At 37.9% G+C, this 21,577-nt stretch overlaps 1 pseudogene; it reads left to right on the forward strand.

Annotated features, from left to right (window-relative positions):
- Nucleotides 1–6,720: 6,720 nt before the first annotated feature.
- LOC110300889 lies at nucleotides 6,721–10,652 on the forward strand (annotated as a pseudogene).
- Nucleotides 10,653–21,577: the final 10,925 nt, after the last annotated feature.

Raw genomic sequence — 21,577 nt, forward strand, 5'->3', positions numbered from 1 at the left:
CTTCAGATGGTGCCACTCCCTGGTCCAAGGATATACAAACCATCACAATATTTATATTTCATTTAATCACAACTCTACTGGCAGACATTTGTGAAGTTTATTTATATTTAATGCTGGTAAAACATTGGAACAATTGTGCAGTGCTTATCTATATACAGATATTTTTACCTAAACACATGTGGTTACAAAACATTATTTTTTTTCCATATTGTTTTCCAAAATCACTTTCTACCTCTGTTAAACTAACATATTCTGCCCTCTAGGCTCATGTATGCTCTTACTTTTTTTTTACAAACAGGTTTTGATTCATATTGATAATATTTGAAGCAATGGTTCTCATCCTGTGGGTTGGAATCCTTTCCAGAGGAAAATGTATTAAATAATCCTTTATTTAAGACCGTCAAGGAACACATATGTTTACATTGTGATTCATATCAGTAGCAGATTACAGTCATGAAGTAGCGATGAAAATAATTTTATGGCTAGGGGTCATTCCACATCATGAGGAACTGGATTAAAGGAAAGGTTGAGACAGCTGATTTAAAGAATTACCTTAGGCTAACTAGAAAGCAGAAGCCAGTTGTAGATTAAAACATGGAGATGTCAGTTCATTCCTCATTCATAGTTCACTGAAAATTCCCTTCTTGTATTTGGCCCTGTCGTATATCCTTGCATTGAAACTTTCAGTCCATTGAATTTCTTTGTAAAATGTTAAAATGCTGCCTTAAAAACAGAGGTGCAATGTTCCTTGCTTGCATAAAGAACTACAGGTAACCTAGGAACAATGAGAGTGGAAAGAACACACCTACTGGTTATCCAAGGCCAAATGGATAAAATACATACAAGTAACATTGCACAAAGTGAGCAAGTTACATGAGGAATATGTATGGATATATAATATTTACATATGCACATATCAATAATTAATGAAAGATGAGACCATGAATTTGGAAGAAAGCAAGGAGGGATGTATAGGAGAGTCTAGAGAAAGAAAGGAGAAGGGAGAAAAATTTAATTATAATCTTAAAATTAAAGGAAATAATTAAAAATATTTAGATGCAATAGTTAAAGTTTCTCAGAAACTCAAAGAGCTGAAGTCACACCTGCACTGTAAGGACCCGAACTGATATTTATTCTCCAAGAAAATCAAAATGATTTTCATTTTGAAACATGTATATTTCTAAACCTCTTTATTGGAAGAAAAGACTGGTCCAAGGACCAGAAAGAGGAGTAATTTCCTTGAAGCTTATAGGGGAAATGAAGCATGAGCAGAAATAAGAATAGATCCTTTCTATCTGGTGACTACAGCTGGAGTCTTCTCAGAGAGAGGAAACAAAGGTTCCCTAGGTTTGGGTCTTTTGTTTTGTTTTGTTTTGTTTTGTTTTGTTTTGTTTTGTTTTGTTTTGTTTTGTTTTGTTTTGTTTCTTTGTTGTTTGTTGTTTTTTAATCTGAGTTCAATACAGTGTCACATGGAATGAGGTTCTCTGCCCTGTTTAGGAACATGCTCCTTTTATCCACAGGATCCAATCCAAGATTCTCTCCTGTCAGAAGTAAGCAGAATGACAACCTCCTGTTACCACCCAGAGCCATCAGCACCTGGAGCATTTAAGCGCGTTATGAACAATAATCGTTTGTTTAAAATGCCCTTTCCTTTAAATATAGAGCTTTTTCTCTAAGAAGCAGTTTCCAATCCAAAGGCCAAAATGAAACAGGATGTGATTGTTAGTAGGGTTTATTATTCTTATTTTCTCTGAAAGGCTTTCCTCTTTGGTTGGTGGTTTAGTCCCTGGGAGCTCTGGGGGTACTGGTTGGTTCATATTGTTGTTCCTCCTATGGGGCTGCAAGCTCCTTCAGCTCCTTCAATCCTTTCTCTAGCTTCTCCATTTGGGACCTCATGTTCAGTCCAATGGTTGGCTGAAAGCATCCACCTCTGTCTTTGGCAGGCCCTGTCAGCGCCTCTCAGGAGACAGGTTTATGTCAGGCTTTATATGGAGGAAACCCATGGCTCCAGCTGCATATGAAGCAGAGGATGGCCTTGTTGGACATCAATGGGAGGAGAGGCCTTTGGTCCTGAGAAGGGTCGATGCCACAGTGTAGGGGAATGCCAGGACAGTGAAGAGGGAGGGGGTAGGTGGGTGAGCAGGGAGAGGGAGGATGGGATAGGGGGTTTTCAGAGGGGAAACCAGGAAAGGGGATAACATTTGAAATGTAAATAAAGAAAATGTGTAATAATAAAAGAAGAAAGATAAAAGAAAAGAAAGGTTTTCCTTTACCCAGAATGTTAGTTTCCGGAGGCTAAGCAAGCCAGGATTAAGAAGAGCCTCAGATGGAAGGGAATTTAACAGTCCTATGGAAATGACTTACTCTTCAGATGCCCAGTCATTTCAAAAGCAGTGCTAGGATTAAGGAAAAAAGGATTTTCTTACAGTAACTTTATCTTAAAATGAAGATTGTTTTCTTTGTGTTGGATCGAATGAGTATCTATGTCCCATCACCGTACCTCTGTGTGGCTGGTGCCTCAATGGCTCTGCCTACTTCTTTTCCCGCCTACCTTTGCTCTGCTTCTGAGTCCAAAGTGACATTAGCACTCGTTATATCAGAGACGGAATTAACTACTTAGCCAGATCCCTAAAGTGGAGGACATAACACTCAGAAGCAAGCATTTCATTTGCCAAAATGCACGTTATCTAATGCAATAAATGATGATAGTGTGTCTTTAGGCCCTGGTTGTTCTGTCATTTCGGGAAATAATAAAGACTTTTCATTTTCTCCCTTAGATCATAAGTGCTCTGTTATTAGTGCCGTCTCAGCGTTAAACCAGGTTGCAAGCTGCTTATTCTTCAAAATGAAGCTTTATTTTTTCAGTTTAATTGCTTTCTCAGGAGCATTATTAACTTCCAGAAGGGCTTGAAGAAAAAAAAAAGAAAAAAAAATGAAAGCAGCTGAATCTGTGGCTCTGTATATCTGACTCTAAGAAGTACCATTTCAAAACCAAGGCAAGAATACTGCAGCAATTATCAAGAATATTACTTAGGAATATCCATTGCATGGTAATTATAAAAGAATGATCTTTTAAATACCAGGTGTAAGAACAATCTGCATTTTTCTTTCAATGTGTCAAGTAAAGAATTATCCTATTATCCCATGGGACCAAATAATACCCAAGCTCCCTAGACTTTTGCAAACTAAATCTTTAATCCATTTTGCATGTGAATCCATCATCCTATTGTGGTTTCATTCTCCTTAATGGCTCTCTATCTCCATTTTTTTTCTTTTCACAGACCTATGTTTGATGTCAGAGCAGGGATATCTGCTACACCATCACCTCCTCCCAAATGGCTTCCCCATCTGCCAAAACAAGGGAAAGACAGAGTTGCCTAAGGCAGAATCAAGTGTGTGTGTGTGTGTGTGTGTGTGTTGGTATTGCTAGAAGGACTTATAGCCAATAGAAGTTGAATAGTCCAACAGTAGACTTTATACATTTGTACATTATAGGGACAGAGATCCCAGAAGTTGATCAACCCACAAAGCCAGATACCTTGGAAGTCCCAGTGTAGTGTCAAAGATCTAGAACATTCCTGGGGACCTTCAAGTTCATGTTGGAATTTGAAGACACTGGAGAGTCATGTCAGAAAAATATGTAGCAGCAGCAGCAACAACAATAACAACAACAGGGTCCATTCATTCCCTTACAAGAAACAAAGGCAATCCAGCAAGCAGCACCGATTTCCGTTTATACCTCTGTATCTCTTGGTCAACACCAGAAGCTTCTACATACGTTAGGGAAGGGTCTTTCCATTTCAGCTTTTCCTCACTGAAAATATCCTCACTGACAGCCCCCAGAGAGATAACTCTTAGTTGATTCCAGTCCAAATAACTTGACAACCAAGATTAACGACCACATAGGATGATCACTAAGTCACCTTTATGTGATCCCCCAGGGATGGTTTCAACATCTATATAGATGCATGTCATCCATCAAGGTGAAACAAAAACAAGAGTGTCCAGAATTCCATGTACTGGCATGATTGACCATGTCTGCCTCTGCTGTTTCTAAGAGAATGATTGAATTCTCTCTGACATGTCTCTTTTGCTCCATTTTGTCCAACCAAGTTTGTAAATGTCGCAAATCTCCTAACCACCACTGTCAACCAATCAAGATCAATTTAGGAGATCAGATGCTCTGTGATTCCTCCAATCATATTTATGTACACAGGGAAAGAAAGAGAGGCATGTGGGGACCATGTGCTCCCATGATTGGGTGAAGTATGAAGAAGTAATTCAATGCAATCGTCATTCCAGCAAGTGGCTTGCTGTTTCTACTGATAAGATGGAGTTACTGTCAAGAATACAGTGTGGGTCTCATGTAAACAAGTTGGACACTCAAAAGCAGGAGGACCTAAAATAGGCCTGACGATACAGAATCATTTATTCAGACCTATCTCAGGACTCAGTGATCGGGGCTCACTCTTTGCTGATGGAAGTACTGAATAAACAATGAAGTAGCAAAGGAAAGGTGTTGCCCATATCAGTTGTTTATCTTGCTCTCTCTCCCTCCCTCCCTCCCTCTATCCTTCCCTTCCCCTCTTTCTCCCTCTCCCTCTCTCCCTCCCTCTCTTGTTTTCCCTCTCTCCTGCCTCTTTCCCTCCCTCCCTCTCACCCTGTTTATCACCCTCTCCAACTCTCCCTCTCATACTCTTATAGGTATCAACATATAATTTGCAATTCTCATATTTTGTATAGCTTCTTTAGGATAAGTTATATGGCTTTGTGAATAGCATCTCACTTCATTTCTAAATTAATTTATATCTCTTAAAAGTCATATTTTATTCTCACCCCCCCATCCACCCTCCATCTGTTCTACATCCCATACCTCCTCCCCAACCCCTGTCTCCTCGGGATACACCCCCTACCACACCCCCGTGAACTCTTAACTCCCTCGGGCCTCCAGTCTCTTGAGGGTTAGGTGCATCATCTCTGAATGAACACAGACCCGGGAGTCCTCTACTCTATGTGTGTTGGTTGTTTGAGAGATGGTGATGATCCAGATTAATTGAGATTGCTGGTCCTCCTACAGGATCGCCCTTCTCCTCAGCTCCTTTCAGCCTTCCCTAATTCAACAACAATGGTCAACTGCTTCTGTCCATTGGTTGAGTGCAAATATCTGCATCTGACTCTTTCAACAGTTTGTTGCATCTTTCAGAGGGCAGTCATGATCTGAAGACACAGCTATACCACTTTTGGGAATATACCCAAAAGATGCCTCACCGTGCCACAGGGGCACATTGTTCTACTATGTTCATAGTGGCCTTATTTGTAATAGGCAGAAGCTGGCAACAACTCAGTTTCTTCTAAGTTCTTGATCACAGCTGTGTGTCACCATTCCCAGTCGCTATGTTAGTACTCTGCCAACTAAGCTACATCTCCAATTATAGTGAAATTCACAATCACTAGTGCAGAGAACGTTGTATAGAAGCTACTGCTCTGAAAATGTAGTATTATCAATATTAAAATATACATCTTAATTGTCAACATGGGGACAACACTGACTAAAGATGAGCAGGAGAAATAAGACTGAGAGTAGGAGAGGCCACTTTTACTTCGACATCGCTTGCTTCTGTTTCATAAAAGAATTATACCTAATAAAACATAAACTGAGTTTTCCCAGTAACTTTGAGATAGGCAGCAGCAGACAACAAAAGCATTTAGCATATTTTAAGTAACAATCGCCATGTAGTAATGGCAGGGAGGAAGAGATGTTTAACACTCAAATGATCTGCTAAGGCGTTTCTAGCCATTACTGCCTCCAGGGTGAACCTGCTTCCTAGTACCTTAGGCTGCTCTGTTTCATCTTAAATTCCATTAGACATGTTAAAATGACAGCTCACAATGAGGGTGTTTAAATTAGAAGGAAAGGAGAACAGTAAGCCTCCGTTCAAGGTACACAGAAGTAGTAAAGGGATTTCTCCCTGCAAGCTTTCTTTTACAAATTCCTGCCTTAATTGTTACCATGCAGGAACATGGAGAAGTGGTATCTACATGAAATGAGCTCAACAACAGAAGTGACTGATGCTCAGAATTGTCATACACTTTATTGTAGGAGCTGTTGGTGTTGCAGGGTTTTCTGGAGGGTGGATGCACCCGTGACCTGTTGTACTGTGCACACTTTATAGTCTGTATTTCACACCCTTTGGCGTCTGCAGAGAATTGCCTTGGAAATCACTCACGAATAGTCAGTGTCTGAATGTCCTTTTCTACAGCTGATGACTGAAGCTAAGGAAACTTGTATAACATTCGTTCCATAATTAAGGTAAATGGAGTCTATGAAGCACTCATGGTTTCAAACTTGCAGTGGAATTGGGGTGATGAGATTGCATGGGATACCACATACCTCTTCAGCTTCTCCTGCTCACACCTGCTTGCCTTTCCTCATGACTTTGTCATAAGAATACTTGTTCAGTTATAAAGAATTCTTCCCTTGCTGTATACACCTAAGAAATAAAAGATTATCCCTACTCTACAGTACTGTGTTAAGTTACGTGTATATTTTGCTTATTTTCGACATTTCTAACTTTGTACTATGTGTAATGTACATTATTAGTCTTCTTGGAAGGGATGGTGGTTACAATCCTCGGTCCATAGAATGTAAATATTAGAATCCAGAGGAGTAGGTTGATCAGGTTACCACCAAATAAATGGTTTTCTATGGCAGATGCAACAATGATCTGCTTCAATGAAGATGTTTCAGGTAATTTGAGTTTACAATGGATTTATTAAAAAAATATAGTGACTAGAGCTCATTTGTAGAGGATCTTTAATCTGAGACTTCTCTGTCAAGGTATCACATCCAAAGACCTAGGTCTATGTGATCTGGTTGGGAGGCAGACACACACTTACTATATACCTTTAATCCCTAACAGTGAAGGTAAGTTTAGTTTGTAGAACGAAGTAACCATGTTTGAAAGTGATATCTAATTGAGAGGCAGACAATGTAATGAATCAGAGAAAGATTAGATAGAATGAATCAGAGATAGGATACACCCAACTCTCACGATAGTAGCACAGAAAGAAGATGGTACTTATGAGCAGCACAGGGAGAGAAGGAGTGGCAGTTGTAGAGGGACCATTTTACAAAGATAGGAGGAAAAGAGACCAAGCTAGACACAAGTGAAGACAGAATGAGGCAGAGACTTAGAAAGAGTGAGAAGATTAAAACATATTGCAAAAGTCAGTGTGAGGCCAAGCAGATCAATCCAGTGTGAAGCTGAGCAAAGCTCGATTGAATCAGTCAGCTTGGAAAATTAGATCATACAGGAGCTAAAAGATTCCATAGGGATCATTAGAAGAAAGAAAAGAAATACTCCGGACTGAGCCCAAGCCATGTAGTCAAACAGATTGGGTAGAGCTCTCATCTTATCTGTCTATCTGAGGAAATAAAAGTGATATTTACTCTCAATAAAGTAATTTACCTGTAAACATGAGGACATGCATTTGCAATCCCCAAAACTGCACAGGCAGAAACAGGAGGATTTTCAAGGATCACTAGCAAGTCTACTCTACTTGACAAGTTCCAAGCCAGTGATAAACTGTCCCCAAAGCTAAGGTAGATGGTGCCTAAAGAACTTCACTTGAGGTTGTCACTAAAATACATCTATTCAACCTCTCTCTCCCTCTCCCCCTCCCCCTCCCCCTCCTCCTCCCTCTTCCCCTTCCTCTTCCTCCCCCTCTCCCTCTCCCCCCCCTCTCTCTCTCACACACACACAGAATTAAAACACAGATCAGACAGTGGGCAGTAGAATAGCTGTTGTCATTGATGGCGTTATCCTAACCCATTCATCTGAGATTTCTTTCCTTCATACCACTTCTGCTTCTGAATGTTCCTCATCTGTATTCAAAATGTCCTTAATGAGTGAAATAATTGCTACTGTACTCAATGCCATGTTACTTTTCTTAGAAGGGGAAAATATTGTTTTTATTTTGTCCTAAGAAAGTGTCTATGAGTCCAAGTTGCTGCCTATGTTACTTTCTAAAACTATGTTTACTTGCTCTAAAACTGGAGGAAAAAAAAAAAAAGAGCAAATGGCCTCAGAAAAAGTGAACATCACATTGACTAAAACACAGACTTGTCACCCATTGCATGAGTTAACTAAGAGTAGCCCACTGACCTACAAGTGAAATAAAGAAAACTATTAAACTCTTAGAAAATAACAAGGGAAAATATAGAAAACTTTGTTTGAGATCCTGAGATTTTACAGATTTTACATATTGCACCAAAGACGACGTGGTAGTTTGAATATACTTGGCACAGGGAGTAAATATTCTATTAGGAGGTGTTGTTTTGTTAGAGTAGGTGTGGCCTTGTTGGAGGAAGAGTGTCACTGTCGGGTTGAGCTTTGAGACCCTCCCACTAGCTGCATGGAAGTCAGTCTTCTTCTGACTGCCTTTGGGTCAAGATATAGAACTCTTGGCTCCTTTCCCCGAACAGTGTCTGCCTGAACACTGTCATGCTTCCTGCATTGATGATATGGACTGCACCTGTAAGCCAGCTCCAATTAAATGCTGTCCTTCATAAAAGTTGTCTTGATCATGGTGTCTCTTCCCAGCAATGAAACCTCTAACTAAGATAGACATCTTCTACTAAAACAAAACAAAACAAAACAAAACAAAATCATTAAAATTTAAGAATCTATTCTTTGTACAAGAACACTGTCAAAAGAATAAGAACTACCAGAGATAACCATTTTCAAAACAGTTATCTTCTGATAAGGGTATAATATAGCTACTCTACAATGAACACTTAAAACTTAACAAAAGAAAAGCAAAGTATCTAACTGAAATACAGGTTCTTAAGCCATGGTAGAGAGATAGGAATAATAATTAGCCCTTTAATGCAATACTTCCTTGAATTTCTGCTCCCAGATACCATTCCTATAAGTCACTATAAGTGAGTAATGGCTCAGCTGAGTTCTCACTCAAAATGTTTTTGTTTTTTATCTTCTGTGTCTTTTAGATGCTAGTCAGAACCTAGTTATACTTTTTCTAGTACCCAGGGTGCTCTCTCTTGCTCTCTCTCGCTCTCTCTCTCTCTCTCTTTCTTCCTCCCCCTATTGCTTTGTGACCCCTCATTCTCTCTATCCCCCTTCTTCTCATTTACATTATGTAGTTATCTTAAGCTTTTCTTAAAAATAGAATGAATGCTCAAAAAAAAACCCAGATAAAAGAATAGATATAAAATGTAAAGATAAATCTAATGTAATAAGATTACATAAATTATAATTGACCACATGAGACAAAGTTCTATACTATCAGCTATTAATACTTTTCATATAAATGATAGAGTTCCCACTACTCACTGTTAGGATGGCCACAGTCAAAACCATGATACAAGTAGATACAGATGAGGATATCAGCAAGAGAAATATAGAAGACAGTCTCAAAAAACTAAACATACTTTGTGTGATTAAGATCTTACAGACCTTAGTAGCATTTCTCCAAACAAATTGAAATTATGTCCCAGAAAAATATGCAATGAGAGTATTTTTAGAAGCATCGTTTGAAATTGCCAAACGTGGAAGCAAGCTACATGTCCTACAGTACATGAATATACACACTTGAACATTCAAACGGTGGGATATTATTCACATTACCAATGAGAAATGATTCATCCAGAAAGAGTTAGTAGAGAACATTAAGTGCTTATAGCAAAGTAAAAGAAAAAAAATAAAAAAAATAAAAATTCTTCAACCCTGATTACTGATTTGTTCCTTTTGGCTTAGTCAGCTTGCTTTCTTCTCTTCTATAGCCCAGGGTCTCTTGCCCAGGAGTACAGCATTCATAGTGGGCTGTGCCCTCCTACATTAACCACACTAATTAAAACACCCTAAAGACATGTCCACAGAGTTATTTAATAGGGGCAATATTCCATGAGGTTCCTTCTTCTAAGGTTTATCCTTCTAGATGACCTTAGTTTGTGTCAAGTTAAACAGCAACAAAAGAAAATCATATATGTTAACTTGATTAAAATGTACACAACATACAAATCCAGGAGGGATCAGTCAAGTAAACCATACACTTTAGGTGATAAGAATCTACCAGTCAGAGTAGGTTCACTGCAAACCATTCCCAAGCAAACCATTCTACTGTGGAATAGTAGCAGCAGGAGGGTTGCATAAGATAGGAAAGAAATATGTAGAACAAATAAAAACTATCTGAACATTCGTCCCTTTTTTGCTGCTTAAAAACAAAAACAAAAACACACACAAAAAAGCAGAATATAGAGTCCTGAACCCAACTTTGAGAAGTAACTTCCCAAGTTTTGGCCTGTGGATAAAGAGTTAAAAGGGGATGCTTTTGAGAAAGGCAAGAAGAGTTTTGTTCAGAAGCGTGCCAGTTGCTACACTGTGGGAAAGGTAAGCAAACATAAGACTGGACCAAATCTCCACAGTCTACTTGGGTGAATGACAGGTCAGGCTGCTGGATTCACCTACACAGATGCCAACAAGAACAAAGGCATCACCTGGGAAGAGGATATACTGAGATTATTTGCTGAATCCCAAAACAGATGTCCCTGGGGCTTAAATGATCTTTGCTGAGATAAAAAAAAAAAAAAGGGAAAAAAAGCAGACCTCATAGCTTATCTTTAAAAGGGTACTACTACTACTACTACTACTACTACTACTACTAATAATAATAATAATAATAATAATAATAATAATAGTACCCACTGCCTTATTATAAATAAAAAGTTTCTTGGATTTTAAAAAATATGTCTTCATTGAAATAGAATTATAATACCTCTCCCTACTTCCAGTCACCTTCCCCTAAAGGTCTCAACTGTCCCTCCCAATCTCAAGATAATGACCATTTTCCTTTTTGATTAGTATTATTACATACACACATACTTTTGTTTTATATATATATATATATATATATACATATATATATACACATATACATATACATATATATATATGCTTTCATTTTTGTTATTTGTGTGTGTATATGGTTTCAGGCAGACTAGTCTGTATTCAAACAACCAATAATGGGGCTCATCGCTAGGAGAGGTTAATTCTTCTCTCAGTAGTTATTACTTTTTTATAATTCAATGTCTAGTATGGGATACAGTAAAATGCACACTCATCCACACTAGCATGTGTATTGATATTGTTCATGTAGCCATTCCTAGGAAAAACCGTTTACTGCACACTACCTTAGATTTGGTTCTTAGAACACTTCTGTGCCTTATAGGCAATATTTCCTGAGCCATAGATGCAGGAGCTGTGATACTGATGTATCTGTTAGAGCTTAGCTACTCCCAATGTGTTGATATCTACATTGTGTCCAGTTATGGTTTCTATCTGATATAATGAGAGGCTTTTTTGGCAAGGGATTGTAGCCACACTTATCCAGGAACATTGTGTCTCACATGCAAAGAGAATTCACAAATTGTGGCTTTTGAGTTTTTCACAGATCATGAATATTTTGGGTGGTCCTGATTGAAGTAAAGTTGGCATGTAATAGAAATATTAAAATGAATATATTAAGAAAAATGAGTGAAATAATTGGGTAAAGACAGTAAAACAACACTAATTCTGCAATGGTTTCTCATTGTCACCTTATCTATAAAAAGTAAAGCAAGAAGCAGAATCTAGTACCAACCAGGATGTATATGACAGCATAAAAGTTTCCTTGTGTGGTATTTTTTGCTATAATTTTCTTATAATTTTCATATAACATCTCATGCATATTATGTATTGATAAAATGTCTCAGTTTTAGCCTACACTTTATTGTTAAAGGTGTCTTGCAATATGCTATGTTTTAAAAATACTTTCTGCAAAGGAGTTGTGGTTGCCTATAGTTAGTGAGCCTATGATAAAGATGAGATTTGAACTCATGAAAACCATATGAAATGCAACTCCCATCCAGATGACATATATATAATAAAACTCTAGTAAAGAGTGCTAAATAGATTCTGCTCATTTCCACTCACTGATGCCTGTAGTTGAAACAGATCTGAATACCTAAGTTTACTGAGTACATGCATATGCTTTTTAAAAAGTTTAGCATTTTCAAACTTCCCAAGTGTTAACATTAATTAAACATATACTTTGAAGGAAAAGGACTTCCCTTAGATGGCATATGCTGCAGTTCAGCTATTTTTGAGTATTGTATGGAAGTTTTATAATGACTACTTTCTGGAATGTCATATTGTTTCCCAAATTGCTGGTCTGATGCCAACTGGTGTGACTTGCTGCTGTTTGTTTCCTACGCCTAGGGAAAATGTCAGGTTCTTTCTAAATTAAGCAATTCAATTATGAAACTGCCTCCTTCAACCCTGTATCAGTTTTCTGTGCTACTATATTGAATGTCATAGGAAAACGAGAGGAGTCACTTCGTTTTAAAGTCTCGACTAATCTTTGCACTGTTATGTACCAAGTCACTTGACCTTTCAGAGAATTGTATGCATACTCGTATACACACATATGCACATACACCTACATAGACACCTACACACTGTTCCATGAATACATTATGTAGCAGAATTTAAGACAAATCTCCATATTCACCACCAAATTATAAAACAGAGACATTAAATCATGACATTAAATTCCTACTATGAGCCATCCATAAGTATATCGGGTAATTGAGGAAAGTGGACTTTTCTTTCAAAAAGAATGTTCCAATACTCCTGTGTACGATGTGGGGAAGTACAAGAAATGTGGCAGAACACATAACTACCAATCTTAATGTCACAACCCTTGGGACAGAAGGAAATTGACACAAGAAGAAATCAGAAGGGGACAGTCTTATAAAGTCTTGCTAGTCAAAATACACTTCTAGAGAATAAGGAGATTGACTTTATCTGGAAGGCAAATGCAACAGAAAAGAACCCTTGACTCCAACTCTAGACTTGCAGAATTGAAACTACACTGTCCCAAGCTTTCCAGGTACATCAGTGCATTGGATGTTTGACCAAGAGTCAAACCTTCAAAGGTTACCCTCTTGAAGTCATTAAATGTAAACCAAAACTTTCACCCAAATTCAGATGATCATATAAGGAGGAAAACTAGGGTGTGGATACTTCAGTCCTGCATTGAGGGGGGAACAGGATGATCTTGGGAGGTGAAGGGAGGGGAGAGAGAAGGGAGAAGAAATAAGGGAGCAATATCAGGTAATGGAGGCGACAGGAGAGAGATACAGAGGGTCAGAGAATCTAATAAAAATATGTAGCAGTAGGGGATGAGGAAGTTAGGGTAGCCACTGGAGGGTACCAGACGCCAGGGAAGCAAGGGGCTCCCAGGACCCAACCGGGTTGACTTTAACAGAATGAGCAGTAAAGGGGAGAAAAAACCTGTAGAGACCACCTCCGATAAATAGGCACAGCCCCTAGTGGAGGGATGGGGCTACCCACCTATCTCAATTTTTTTTTTAACCCAGAAATGTTCCTGTCCAAAGGAAAGAGTGACAAAAAGTGGAGCAGAGAATGAAGGAAGGGCCATCCGGGAACCACCCCACCTGGGGATCCATCCTGTCTGTAGACACCAAAGTTCTGACATTGTGCTGTTGGCAAGAGGTGCTTGCTGACAGGAACCCAGTGTTCCTTGGCTGGTTCTGCCAACAACTGACCAATGCAGATGTGGATGCTTGGAGCCAACCATCAGACTGAGCGGGGGCACTCCTCTGGAGGAGCTGGCAGAAGGACTGGAAGAGAGGAGGGAGACTGCAACCCCATAAGAACAATGTCAGCTGGCCAGATCACTTTATGCTTCCAGGGACTAAACGATCAATCAAGAAGTGTACAGGGAGGGATTCATGGTTTCAAATACATGTGTAGCTGAAGATGCTTTGTCTGACATCAGTGGGAGGGGAGGTCCTTGGTCCTGTGGAAGTTTGATGCCCCAGTGTAGGAGGATTCAGGAGTGGTGGTGTGGGAGAGGATGGGTGGGTGGGGGAGCACCCTCATAGAGGTAAAGGGGAGGGCAGAGAGGCAGATATGGGATGGGGAGCGTTGTGGAAAGGTAACTTGGAACTGGAATATCATTTGAGATGTAAATGAATGGAATGATTAATAAAAAAAAAAAAAGAAAGAAAGAAAGAATGACACTCACTACACCTGATCTTACTACCCCATGGAATATACCTAGGTCACGGAGCCAAGCTTGATAGAAAGTAAAGAGCATAAGCTTTCAATGCGACTTGTCCCAAGCCTCTGCAGGACAGAAAATACAGGAAAGTAAATAGCTAACAGTACTGGTGTATAGCTGGGGGAGAGGTGGAGTATAGCGTTAAGGACCACAGGTGCAAGCTGAGTTTATCATCCTTTATTCTCAATTACCTGAATACATCAATTGTATAATATAGTTCCTCAGCATTGGAAATGCGACCAACGATAACAAAAGGACAAACATCACACTTCCTGTTTCTCTTCCAGGGAGCATACTGTTGTGGGATAAGTAAAGGGATAAAACTTCTGCTTCTGTCTGAGCTACATGGCATGACTGAGATTCTCACACAGATACCCCAACTCAGCTTCAGGCTTAAAATCAAATTTTTAACTTTTTCTCTTACTTATTTTTTATTTTTAAAAATTATTTCTCTTAGTTTTTCTATTTATAATATAATTCTGTAATTTCTTCCTTCTCTTTCCACCCTCTGAACTCATATAATCCTGCTAGTTCTTTCAAATCCATAGCTTTTTTTCATTATTATTACATGTATACATGTAATGTATACATATATAGTCCTACATATAATGATCTCAGTCTGCATAATATTACTTGTATGTATGTTTTTATAGATGACCATTTGGTACTGGAGATCTAATTTGGTGTGTTCTTCCCTGGGGCAGATGATCTCTCCTGTTCTTAGCATTCCTAGTTGCCTTTAGCTCTTTGTGTAGGATTGAACCCTTGAATTCTCTTATCTTTACATGGGAGTCCTTCATTAACGTGTTTTCAAATACCTAGACTCTTCCATTAGTCCTGAGAGCTACTAAGTTACATTGGAACTCCACATGCCCTCATGTTGCAGTAAGTAGGCACATATCTTTACTCTTTCAATCATTTCTTTTGCTATTTAGATGCTTCCTAGTTTTATATACCCAACTTTTCTAATTTTTGCTTTCTGCAGCTTACAAAAATAAAGAAGTGCTTATAGAAATTTTTGAATTCCATGTCCTAAATTTTTCTAGCAATTTCATAGTTCCAGGTATTGAATGTGCATCTTTGTTCAATATTGATTTTATTTTGGATCCAAAAAAAGAAAAAAAAACAGTCATCTAAATGTATTCTTCTGAATTTGAATATCAACATTTTAAAGTACCACTTTGTGAAATGATTGCTCATTCTCTAACACATTTCCTTGGTGGTTCTTTTCTTGGGCATCAGTTTTCTATACACACATGGATTAATTTCAGGTTTATCTATCATGTTCTTTCTTTCTGTGTGTCTCTTTCTGTGTTTCTGTCTGTCTGTCTGTCTGTCTGTCTCTGTCTCTGTCTCTGTCTCTGTCTCTGTCTCTGTCTCTCTCTCTCTCTCTCTCCCCCTGTGTGTCTGTGTCTGTGTATGTGTGTGTGTGTGTGTGTGTTTTGTGTGTAAAACCAAGCACTGTGTTTTTTCTTTTTTACTGCAGTTTTATCAAATGTTTAACACTCTAATATTATGAGCATCCCACTTTGCTGTTTGTTCTCAGGATTGTTTTCTATTACTCAGTCTTTTGTAACCCCATATGAATTTTATTATTATTTTTATCTCTGTGAAGAATATCATCGGCATTTTGAAACAGGTTTCACTGAATCCCTGAGTGAATTTTGAAAGTACACGGATTTTTACACTATTAATTTTAGCCAAATATCAATGTGAATATCTTTTCAGTAATTTTTATTTTTAAAGAACCTTTCTGGCTAAGGTTTTATTCCTACATATTACTGATATGATTATGAATGGCACTGTGGTTTCTTTGATGTATCTTTTCATCAAAAAGTTGGTTATAGCTGTAGATTTTGTGTCTATCATTGAATTCATTCCTTGTCTTTAATTGTTCTTTGTTGGAACTTTTAGTAAATGCTATATATAAAAATCAAAAGCCGGGCGTGGTGGCGCACGCCTTTAATCCCAGCACTCGGGAGGCAGAGGCAGGCGGATTTCTGAGTTCGAGGCCAGCCTGGTCTACAAAGTGAGTNGGTCTACAAAGTGAGTGCCAGGACAGCCAGGGCTACACAGAGAAACCCTGTCTCGAAAAACCAAAAAAAAAAAAAAAAAAAAAAAAAAAAAATCAAGTCATCTGCAAACTGTGATAATTGGACTTCTTCCTTTCTAATTTAGAATCACTGTGTTTCTTTCTCTTACATGAATGCTTTTGCTAATATTCCCGATGTGTTGAATTAAAAAGGGTACAGTGAATATCTTTGACTTATACCTGCTCTTTTTTGTTTACTTTCTTTATTTGGGTGTTTGTTCGTTTTATTTTTGCTATTGTTTTTAATAGGTCTGAACATATAGCCTTTCTGGAGCTAGAGTAAGTTTCTTCATAGGCAAGTTGGTGAGCATCATGAAAGGGCGGTACAATTTTATGAAATACTTCTTAAGCATTTATTTGAATAGTCATTTTTGGGTTTGTTGTTTATGTGTTCATGTTACATGTAATTAAGCATATATAGGGAATCTTTGCTTTATTCATGAGATTTGTAAAGTATCCTTTTGACATGGGTTAACTGTCAAAATATATAAGAAAATCAACAGCAATAGAGTAATAGCAATTCAATTATAAGTCAAGAATGTATAATCTATGGGGAACAATATACCCATGGTAGGAGTTACAGAAACAAAGTTCAGAGCAGAGCCTGAAGGAACAACAATCCAGAGACTGCCCTACTTGGGGATCCATCCCATAAACAACCACCAAACCCAGACACTATTGCAGATGCCAACAAGAGCCTGCTGACAGGAACCTGATATAGCTGTCTCTTGTGAGGCTCTGCCAGTTCCTGACAAATACTGAAGTAAATGCTCACAGTCATCCATTGGACAGAGCACAGGGTCCCCAATGAAGGAGCCAGAGAAAGTACCCAGGGAGCTGAAGAGGTCTGAAGCCCCATAGGAGGAACATCAATATAAACTAACCAGTACCCCCAGAGCTCCTTGGAACTATACCACCAATCAAAGAAAACACATGGTGGAACTTGTGGCTCTAGCTATATATGTAGCAGATGATGGCCTAGTCGCTCATCAATGGGAGGAGAGGCCCTTGGTCCTGTGAAGGCTCTATGTCCCAGTATAGGGAAATGCCAGGACCAGGAATGGGAGTGAGTGGGTTGGGGAGCAGGGGGAGGGGGAAGGGGGATAGGGGATTTTTGGAGGGGAAACTAGGAAAGGGGGTAGCATTTGAAATGTAAATAAAGTAAATACCTAGAAAAAAATAAAAAGGAATGAAATTAACCAATTAACCTCAAGAATTTGTCCATACTGCTGAGTGAATATTTACATACAGCAGAATAAACAAATTTCTCTCATAAAAGAAGAACATATAATCTAAATAGATATTCCTGAAAAGTAGACCTATATTAAATTGAGTGTTTTAAAATGTTCAGTTTAACTAATTACATTAAGCAAATGCAAATAAAAAAATTGCTTGAATCAATTTTGTCAAAATAAAAGAAAAAAAAAAAAAGACCAGAAATAGCAAAGAGTGATGAGGGTGTGGAGAAAGGGAAATTCTTGTAGGTCATCCTGGGAATGAAAATAATGCAGCCACTGTAGGGAAACTGAGCAGTTCCACCACAGCTGAGAGTAGTAGCCTTGTAAAGTAGATGTCAAGAGGCGGAGCATAGATAAAAGGAAGTTCTAAATGGCGGAACTCTCCCATTTGTTGCAGAATAATTCACACCAGCACTGTGCCCATCAATGACTGGACAATAATCTCAATTGAGTATTATTTGGGTACAAAAGATGAAAGTCTGTTTTTTGTTTTGTTTTGCATCAAAATCGATGAAACTTGGGGATATTAAGGGAAATAAACCAGTTGATAGAAGTACAAATACCATATATTCTTGGCAATGTACAGAAACAAATATTTGCTGCTGTCCAAGAGGAAAAGAGTAGATAGACCCTTGAGCAGTAGAGACAAAGCCGACCCAAGTCAGAGGCTGAGTCTGGTGTAGAGACCAGTGAGAACTCACATAAAAAGACGGAGTCCTCAAAATACCAGCAAACTGGAAGAGTTTTGTCAAGAATTAATGTAAAATGACGTATGTGGATTACATTTGATACCACTTAATATTATCATGTGATAGGCAAAGTTATGCAGAATCACACTAAAGGGCTAGCAACAGCATCTATAAGACAGACCTGTTCCATAAAGAAAGCCACTTCATTCTCCCATTCATCCTATTTTTAGGCACAACTTCTTGGAAATACTCACTCTTGATTGTATACATACACATGTACACACACACACACACACACACACACACATGATTCAGCTGGGGATTTTGACCCTCTGTGGATTTCTAAAGCTACAGACACTATATTTCATAAGGTGTCTGAGTATTTGTATATCACCTATGCACATAGGTTTTAACTCTCCTCTGGGTCACTTACAATGTGTAATGAAACCTATATCATTAGCTACTGAGCTGCAAGAGTTAGAAAACTAGGAAGAAAAATAGATTCCACCTATTCAGCACAAATGCTGCTTTTCTCCAGAAGACAGTATTTTTGGTAAATAATTAGCTGAAGCCATAGATGTAAAGTCTGACTGTGTGCACAAAGGATGTGATCATCCCTTTTCATATCAAACACACATTTTTCTATGTCAGCATGAAGTTTAGTTGAACTCTAGACATATCTGTTTTTTGCTCCTGAGGAGTTTGATTTGTATAATCTCTTGCTTCCTCTGTAGTTCTCCTATAAAGAAGTCTGTACTTAGAGAAAGAATACAACCATCACTTGCACTGCCTTGTTTTTGTTGTTATTGTCACTAATAACAGAGAGCCACCATCTGAATAAAGTATTAATAAGGTTTCCCTTGGTCTCATATCTCTGGTCTGAAGGCAAAAGTCCTATGTGATGGTAGTTTCCTGATAGTGATGCTTAATGTAGCCAAGTGAAACTACATGGTAAATGACACAGAGACCTTCTATATATCTTCTTCTCTCTCTTGCTTTTTTGGGAGACACATCAGTATTCAGTTTAAAAGCTCCATTCTGATGGTTTCAAATAATCCTACTCGAGATACCTTCTAGTAAGAAATGCATCATCATTAATTTCTTTTTGGGGGAGTCATGCAGAATTAAGTGAATAGGAATAATTATATATTTTGTAGATTGAAAGTTTACAGTGATATTAAAGTGAGTCAAATTTCTGAAGTTGGCAAATGAACATTTTAGTTTGTACTTTTGCACTGAATTGTTTCCAAACACCATTATTTTAGCACTTGACTTCTCAGCATTAATTATGATTGTGGAGTTATCCTGATTATTTCCTCATTTTTTTCACATTCCTCTTTAGATGAGTTTCCAGCAGGTGGAGGGGTGGTGTAATATGAATGAGAATGGTTATTGGGTTAGACAATGTGAGCCATTATGATTGGATTTCAGAGAGCTACTCTAAACACAATACCCATCCCCGCTGCTTCATTGATTTCTAATCAATTTTCATTATAAGAAAACTAATGAGTACAAAGTCAACTGCATCACATTCAGTGCATAAGGGTAAAAACTGTAGTTTGTGAACTGTGTGTCCTAAGAATATGATGCCCTCTTAACAAATGTTGAGTAAAGAGAACAGATATCTGGATGGGGGGCACAGGGAGTAACCCTTTTCCCATTAAAACTTGGCAGCGCAGGGAAAATGGTGAGCAGATGGCATTTGTGATTTCTGATCTGCATTTTCCGACGAGTGTAACCTTGGACAATGGACTGAAACTTTGAATGCTTCCATCGTGTGTGTCTGAGTGTTTCAAAAAAAAAAAAAAACAACAACAAAAACAAAAACAAAACAACAAGCAAACAAAAAATCTTCACTAAAATGTTACTGGGATTCTTTCTATGAAAATCAATATTCTTAGTGTTACCACCAGAGCAATAAGAACTCAAAGCTTGTTTTGTGAGAATTCCATATGTTAATAGAGAGATTCCAATAAATTATTAAACTATCTCTCACCTGGTGATAAAAACTATTAATTGTTCTAATCAGGAATATAGCCTGTTGCAATAGTCTGTGGCAATGGAATACAAATGAGTCCTTTGGTGCAAATATGTCTGTCCAAATGCCTGCCTCACAGCAGCAATGAAACCTCACTGGGCAAAATGGGCATAAACAAGAGCAAGTTTTTAATGTTCAGCATAGGTATACTGTGTTTCTAATTATGCAACCTGACTTTTTATTTATTAAACATGATGGTCTTCCTTAGGGTCTTACCACATAGAAGGGAATGCAGGAGATAAGGAGCAACCGAAACATGTGAGTAGACCCTTTCTATAGGAATACTAGCCTGTTATAAATTGTCTGTTGTGAATTAAGGATAGAAACTAGGAAAGATATTGGATAATAGGGGTATGGTGGACTTCTTAAACATATTTTGAAATCAAGCATAATAAGATTTGAATAGTTTGGCTCTGCAGTATGACATTGTAATCTGTGTATTCATTGTGGGAAAATGAATAAAATAGCCTAGGGAATTTTAGATGTTTTATAACCGACAACTGTATGGACCAATTGCCCTCTTCTACTTTTTGAATATTCTGGGGATTTTTTGTTGCTCAGTGTTGAGGATTTGTCTTCAACCTATGAGACTCTGCCCTTCCTTTAAGTTTCCTTCTTGATGCTTCATTATAGAGAAGGAAAATATTTCAAGGAATTTTTTTCTCCAAGAAAAAAATTGGAAAGATCTAAGCATTTACATTCAAAATATATCAATCTAGAAAATTATAGTATGTGATTTAAGTTTGAGGAAAAATGCTATAGCTAGTAGTAAAATATAATTGATTCAGACTCCAGAAATCTTTGAACTTTATTTGGATAAAGCATTTCTATGATTATTAAAATATCTCCACAAGAAAAAAATAAATATATTTAACAGGAAAAGGATAGGCCTTGTCACAGACTTTATAAATGGTACAGAGAACCCTAAAGCAAGAGGATGATGAGATCAAATTTCCTGAGCTAAAGAATGAATTCAAAACCAATCTTGACTTCTTAGAATGTTCCTGTCTTTAAATAAAAGCAGGGCTGAAGCTTGAGAAGAGAACAGTTGTTCAGCATCTGCTAGACCCTGGGCTCTCAATACCATCACTAACAACAAAAAAAATAGAGAGAGAATGAACAAAAGAAGGAAAGAAAGAAAGAAAGAAAGAAAGAAAGAAAGAAAGAAGAAAGAAAGAAAGAAAGAAAGAAAGAAAGAAAGAAAGAAAGAAAGAAAGAAAAAGAAAGAAAGAAAGAAAGGAAAGAGAGGGGGAGGGAGGGAGGAAAGGAAAGAAAGGAAGGAAGGAAGGAAGGAAAAGAAGAAAGGGAGGAAGGAAGGAAGGGAAGGGAAGGGAAGAAAGAAAGAAAGAAAGAAAGAAAGAAAGAAAGAAAGAAA

The sequence above is a fragment of the Mus caroli genome, chromosome 8 (assembly GCF_900094665.2).
Source record: "Mus caroli chromosome 8, CAROLI_EIJ_v1.1, whole genome shotgun sequence".
Classification (NCBI taxonomy): Eukaryota; Metazoa; Chordata; class Mammalia; order Rodentia; family Muridae; genus Mus; species Mus caroli.